The 7,603-nt window shown below is 44.8% G+C and overlaps 1 protein-coding gene across 2 annotated transcripts in view; it reads left to right on the top strand.

The window, feature by feature from the left end:
* The window catches only part of DIPK2B (divergent protein kinase domain 2B), a 46,903-nt gene that overhangs the window by 8,256 nt on the left and 31,044 nt on the right, over positions 1 to 7,603 (top strand). The window lies entirely within an intron of this gene.

The raw sequence follows: 7,603 nt of genomic DNA on the forward strand, positions 1-7,603 counted from the left end.
GGGGGGGGGGGGCGCGGTGGAAGGGGAGGGTAATCCATTTCCATCTCACATCTCAGTCTGGGGAAAAGGAGTTGTGGTCTGTCTAATGTGAGACAAAACAATGTCATGAAACAGAGTGGCTTGTGACAAGACAGGAACTAAACAAGGTTTAGTTATAGGGACCCATCCCATTGTCATCCTCCATTCTCTCCCATGTGACCCTCAGTGACTATTCGGGAAACAGTTCCTAGCTGCCACTTCTGGTCTGAAGATCTGACAGGATGACCCTCACCAGCCCTCCCTCCTGACAGGGATTAGCTCACCTACAACCTTCTCAGGGGGCCTTTGCCAACCCCCAGACTGCACCCTCTCTTGGAAGCTCCCCTATTCATCCTGTTTCACGATCCAAAGAGCCCACTTTGAAAATCGGCTTCCTCGTCGATCCCCCACTGTAAAGACGAGCCAAACCTCAGTCATTAGAGAAGCAATCTCTGAGAATACAGCTCCTCCTCCCCATCTGAGAGCTCGCCCCACTCCCACGAATGGGCTGCCCTTGGAACTACAGCGTATTGCCGGCGCCGGGGCTGCATTGGTCCCCTCCTTCACCATCGTCTCCGGTATCATCCTTCTTCATCCAAACCAGCACAGCCACGTACCCCCGCACACATCCCACTGCGCCCCTTGGGGCAGAAGATGCCATCTTAAAGGACTGAGGAGCTACTTACCTTCAGAAAAGATGGGAAAGAAGGGGCTCACTCCAACCTCCCGGCCATGATGAGTCTGGAGGACTTGAATTGGCCCCTCAGGGGAATGCCAAGGCTGCTTCTCATACTCCCTGGGCCACTAGCCCCTTCACATGGGCACCTAAGTCTGCCTGGGTGACTTCTGAGTACCTCCCTCAGCCTCTTCGAGATGAGAGGCACAGAGCAAAGAAGAACCACTGGTCTCTGGATATCTCATCCATGTGACAAGACCATCTGACTTTCCTCTTAGGTTGTATGGACACTGCTTTGAAATCAGGAGGAGTAGAGTTGCTGGTAACATGGCCATCATCTGACACTGAGCTTTCCAGTGTGATCCTTTTGCACTCTGCACTCTATAAATCTCACTGGCGTGGAGTGGAGAGAGGAAGGCAAGCTGTTCCCAAGCCAGTGAGGTAGTGGCAGGACCCAACATAAGGATCTTGGAGTTTGTGCCAGAAGTAGAGGTTCAGGTGGGAAGAGCCACATGGGGGCTGCTCAACACTGGGCAGAACCAGAAGACAGATACCAAAGCCCACACCATGGTCCACACCCTAGGTGTAATCCCTCTGCACCTCTCTTTCTGTGTCTGCAGAAAGACCCTCCATACACTGGCCTGGGTCCCTGCCATCTGCCATTCACAGGCTGGCCACATCTAGTACTGAGGCATGGGAAGGAATAATATGAGACCTTTTCTGCTTTGCCTCAAATATGTGCTCAGGAACAAATAGAAATCCTTAGGAAGAACCAAACAAGATACACAAGGAATTGCTTCAGAACCCCTTGAACATCCCATCGCCTCTGCCTGCCCCCATCATCATCAGCTCCACACTGAAGGGCACAGTTCCCCCAAGGCACTGGCTCAAGACTACCTCCGCCTGGGACCTGGACAACATACCAAAGGACAGAACTTCCTGGTGCACAGGATACATTGAGATGCCACAGAAAGTGGCTAGATTGGCCTTAGGCTTCGAACTAAAGAAAACTTCCTCTTTCCTTCATCTTCTAGACACTTCCATAATAACCACACAGTGGAGATTATCTCAGGGGTCCTAGCAAGTCCAAAGCAACTTGCCAGGTGCAACTACCTTGTCACCTACCTTGATGAGTATAGACATTGCGATATAGGCAAAAGATCCCTGAGGCCTGGAAACTGTGGTTGAGTCCTGGCTCTGCCACCAAAAGCTGTGGCAGAACGAGAAGGAGCAGAGCTCCAGGAAGAGCAGAGAGCTTGCAGTTCCTGTGTATCCATTCAACAAGTTTCAACGCTGTGCTACATCCTGGGGACGCACAAATGAATCAAACACAAGCTCCACCCCCAGGAGCATGTGGCCCAGTGGTGAGGACAGACAAGAACACAAAGCAATGCAGTGGATGTTATGAAGACACTCTGTACAAGGACAGACTATTGACTTGGGTCCTTCACTCGCCAACTGGTTGACCTTGCATTTAAGCCCAGGACTTCCCCACTCTGCTCCGACGTTCCTCCTCCAAAAATGGGTTGGGGGGAGGGCTTCTGGATGATCTCAAAGACCCTCCCAGCTCTGACGTTCTTTGACTTGATATGACTCTGCTTCACTTATTTAACAAATCCTGATTGAGCGCCTACTATCACCAGGCCCTGTGCTGGGTGCCTTGATTTCCTGTTTCTCAAAAGGCAGCAAATGGCGCCTGCTCTACCTGATTCACTCATCCTAATGAGCTTATAGATATGAAGACGCTTTGGAAAAAGCCCATTGTCATAGAAATGCCTGGCAGCATTATTGTAATACGAGGGTCCCTTTCTTCAGTTTGTTGTGCTAAAACTTGCTCCACCGGCCTTGTCATCTTGCATTAACACACAGATAAACAAGCTTTCTTTCTGCCAAAAATGCCTCCGTTAACAACATCCAGTTAAGACACAGCCAAAGCCATGACCATTTTCATTTTCCCTTGACCCTCTCCCAGCCCATCTTTTTATCCTCACCAGAGATTTTTCCTTTCCTTATAAAAAACAGAAAGCCATCAGCAGCCATTTTATAAATTCTGGACAAACCCATTCTTCTTCCGTCCACCAAGCTCAAGGTCATTGCCATCCCATTTTGGCACCATCTCCTCCCTCTCCTGTTCTCCTTTCCAGAGACCCTTCGCCCTTAGGATTCACCAGCATGCCCAAGATGCTCTGTACCCTTTCCCTTCCATGCCCCAGCCAGGCAGCACTCAAACTCCTGCTCTTTTCTTCTTAGCAAAACTCACCTATCAGACAGTTTCAAATAGATTCATCATCACCAAAGTGGGGGGAGGGGGACACCTATCTACCTAAGAGAGTTGAAAACAGGTGTTTAAACACAAACTTGTATGTGAATGTTCATCGTAGCACTATTCATAATAGCCAAAAGGTGAAAACAACCCAAATGTTCATCAACTGATGAATGAATAAACAAAATATGTTATATCCATACAATGGAATACTATCCAGCCCTAAAAAGAAATGAAATACCAATACATGCTACAACATGAATGAACCTTGAAAACATGAAGTGAAAGAAAATAGACACAAAAGGATGTATATTGTATGACTCTTTATAGGAAACAGCCAGAGTAGGCAAATCCCTAGGAGCAAAAATCAGATCAGTGGTTGCCAGGGGCTGAAGGGAAGGAAGAATTAGGAGTGACTGCTTAATGGATACAGAGTTTCTTTTTGGGGTGATGAAAAAATTCTGGAATTAGATAGTGGTGATGATTGCACAACCTTGTGAAAGAACTAAAAGCCACTGAATTGTACAACTTAAAATGGTTAAAATGATGAATTATACGTTATGTGAATTTTATCTCAATTATAAAAAAAGAAGAAGAAGCCATAAAAAACTTCCCCAATCTTGTGACTCCATCCCCTTAGAGCCCTGAGAGTTGATGGGCAGCAAATCTAATAATTTAATTCACTAATTCACACAACAATGTTAACAGCTAAGAGCATTTCACTGTTAGGCCTCCCAGAAACCATTTGCTTGTAAGGCCAATATTGTAATGCTTCCACTACCCCATCCCATGACTACCTGAGACCTTCCAGATAGACCCCTGCATTCCTCACCCCACTAAACCCAGATGTGGCCCCAGAATCCTTCTCAACAGTGTTCCAAGCAAGCAGCCTCTGCCATGATCTCAGCTGGAACACGAGGTAGAATCTATTTCTGAGTGACCGTTTGTCCCAGATTTCCCCAAACAGCTCTGCCCTATTTTCCTGATAACCTGTCAGATATGAGTCCTAATTTCTAGTTTGAAAATAATGATATTTCTCAATTTGTATGGGACTTTCAGAAGCCAACTGGAGAGAGATTATAGGATGGATGGTACAGAGACACCACATCCTTCAACTCATACCAAATGGCCCAGTGCCAACTCAGCCAATCATTTGGGCCACATGACACAATGGGTTTTCTCTGATTTTCTCAAGAGCCGCTTCCTAACAGGGATCTAAGCCAGGGCCCTCAAGTGTGTGTATTTGTATCTGTGTGCGCTGCTGTGTGTTTGGAGGAGGCAAAAGGGGCCACAAGGAACTCACAGGTTTGCTCAGAGAACTGGCAAGGCAGAGGAGAGAGGAGAAACAATCAAAGAAAATTGAAGGCAAGAGGGATCTGACTGGTGTAGGGACCTTAGAACCTTGACTGTCAGTCCTGCTTATGGATAAATACAGTCTTCTTGGATGAAAAAACCCAGTAATCACCATCAGAGGCTGAGCCGGGAAGTCCGTGGCTCGCCCCCTGCAGAGCCGAGTGCAGCTTTGTATTAAGGATACTCCCTTGAGCCTCAGGCAATACACTCAGGCAAGGGGCTGCCGAGGAGGCGGGACAGGACCAGGAATCAGCAAGAGGGTGAAACAATGCTGTGTGCACATCTATGTGTCTGTGGCTCTGTGTGTGCGTGTGTGTGTAGCACTTACGCTAATAAAACCGTGACTTTTCTCCTCTAAAAGTTGCATTGTTCTGATGGGAATATCCCATAGCCTAAATTACTAGCTCACAAATAGAACCGCAGCCAAGAACACCACCCAGAGTTTATCACGATGTATTTGTTCGCAACACCACAAAGAGGGCTTCCTCTGCTATTATGCCAAGCACAAAGAGGCAACTGCCCTCAGCAGCACGTGGCTAATCAGAGGAAAACACATATCCTCCATTGTGCCCCTCTCCCAGCCTCTCAACTACCAGCCACTTCTGACATTGTTCTAAACACAGACCCTGTTTCTTCCTCATGTGAGAATGGGCTCCATGACCGTGGTGCTTTTTCTCCCACTAGATGGCAGTATAGAGTGCTCAGGGAGCTTTGTTTAAACAAGGATGGCTGGCAACTTTACTTTCTCCGTCTGAATTATTTTTTTAAATTGATGGAATAAGGAAAATAAGCAAATTAACCAAAATGTAAGTTAGCTATTTAACCAGAATATGGATTTAGAGGTAACTACCAAACAAAGTTTACTTTTGCTTAAATTTAATTCAAAAATATTTAAGGGGTATTTACAGGACATATGCTCCGCCCTAGAAGGATATATGAGTGTCAAGACAAGGTCCTTGCACTCTGGGAGATGACACCCCACTGGGGGAAACAAGCCATATTCGATTCATTCTGCTACAAGAAAGGTTATGATAAAGTGTTTGAATGAAGATGGAAATTTTATATTGGAGTCACAGCTAGTTTTCAGACTGTAAATATTTTAATCTCTCACAGGCTACCAGGTCAAGGACCTTTCCAAAAAGTTGCATTCATTTTTTTAAAAAAAATAACATGGCTATACTGATGCTGAAAAAGAAAAACAGCTGATTGCTGGCTGTACCATTTTCACACTCATCAAACATCGGAGTTAAAGATGAAATGACTATTAGTGGAAAAGTAAATTTAAGCAACTAAAAGTGTCTCACCAGTCCCACAGAGGACAGTATTCCCAAGACACCAGCACACACCCTCTGGCTGAGTGGTCTTTGGAAAGCACAGCCCCTTCAGAGGTCCCTGGTGACCATGAGCTCATGAGACCTTGCGCCTCGTAACCCTTGAGAAGGAGTCATGGTGCTTCGTTTGTTGCCCATGGGAGTTTCAGGAGCCAAGTGGAAAGAGATTATGGCATGGATGCAAGCTCCGCATAGCCCACTTTCTCCTTCCAATCATGGAATTGATGAGAGTTGAAATAACTAAGACTTTGAATCATGGGATTTGTTTAGGGTTAAAACCACTGAGACTTTGTCACCTCAGCATTTGTGGCAAAGGGATTATGTGGAATGGGACAGAGACCAACCTATTAATTTCCAGGCCTCCATTGTATCACAGGCTAATAGAAAAGGGACTAATAGATCACCCAGCCTAAAATGGCTCCTAAATTATTCTCTACGGATTCATGAGTAAAAAGGAAACATCGAAATTTTCCCCTGCCTTGACACAGACCAGTTGGGAAAGAAAAAGGAGGCAAGAGAAAACCTGGAGAAGGTAGACAAGATGAGTCACCGGTGGTTCCTTGCCAATGAGTCTCAAATGCAGAATAGAGGTAGTCCCCAGCCAAAGCATCACTGAAGCCTGGATAGCATCAAGGCAGACCATCCAAAGCACCCCTCACCTTTATGGGGCTCTCAGCTTTCCCTGAACTTAGATGTTAGCCAACCAAGCTCTCTCTTAAAGAAATCAAGACATACTTTGTTCTCGCTACTATTTCTTCCTTTGCTATCTCACTGTCCCTATTCTGATGTATTCGGGAACAAATGCTTTTACTGTAGTGTGACTTGACTCAGAGGCCTGGGGATTGGCTGTGCCTCTACATATGTCCACATAATATGAAGTAAGCAGAGGTTAAACTATATAGTATATAAAATGTATCTATAAAGATACTCATTTGAGGATTCTTTGGGGTTTTCTATGTATAGGATCATGTCGTCTGCAAACAACGAGAGTTTTACTTCTTCGTTACCTATTTGGATTCCTTTTATTTCTTTTTCCTGCCAAATTGCTCTGGCCAGCACCTCCAGTACTATGTTGAATAGGAGTGGTGAAAGTGGGCACCCTTGTCTTGTTCCTGTCCTCAGAGGGATGGCTTTCAGCTTTTGTCCATTGAGTATGATGTTGGCTGTGGGTCTATCATATATGGCCTTTATTATGTTGAGGTACTTTCCTTCTATACCCATTTTAGTGAGGGTTTTTATCATAAATGGGTGTTGGATCTTGTCGAATGCTTTCTCTGCATCTATTGAGATGATCATGTGGTTTTTGTTTTTCATTTTGTTGATGTAGTGTATATCCACAGAAAAACTATTAGAAATAATCAACAACTACAGCAAAGTAGCAGGGTATAAAATTAACGTGCATAAATCAGTAGCATTTCTATACACTAACAATAAACTAACAGAAAAAGAACTCAAGAACTCTATCCCATTCACAATCGCAACGAAAAGAATAAAATACCTTGGGATAAACTTAACCAAGGAAGTGAAGGATCTATACAATGAAAACTACAAGACTTTCTTGAAAGAAATAGGCAATGACATAAAGAGATGGAAAAACATTCCTTGCACATGGATTGGAAGAATAAACATAGTTAAAATGTCCATACTACCTAAAGCAATATACAGATTCAATGCTATCCCAATCAGAATCCCAAGAACATTCTTCACAGAAATTGAACAAACAATCCTAAAATTCATATGGGGGAACAAAAGACCGCGAATTGCTAAAGCAATCCTGAGCAAGAAAAACAAAGCCGGCGGAATCACAATCCCCGATTTCAAAACATACTACAAAGCTACAGTGATCAAAACAGCATGGTACTGGTACAAAAACAGGTCCACAGATCAATGGAACAGAATTGAAAGCCCAGAGATAAAACCACACATCTATGGACAGCTAATCTTCGACAAAGGAGCAGAGGG

The sequence above is a fragment of the Equus quagga genome, chromosome 10 (genome assembly GCF_021613505.1).
Source record: "Equus quagga isolate Etosha38 chromosome 10, UCLA_HA_Equagga_1.0, whole genome shotgun sequence".
NCBI lineage: Eukaryota > Metazoa > Chordata > Mammalia > Perissodactyla > Equidae > Equus > Equus quagga.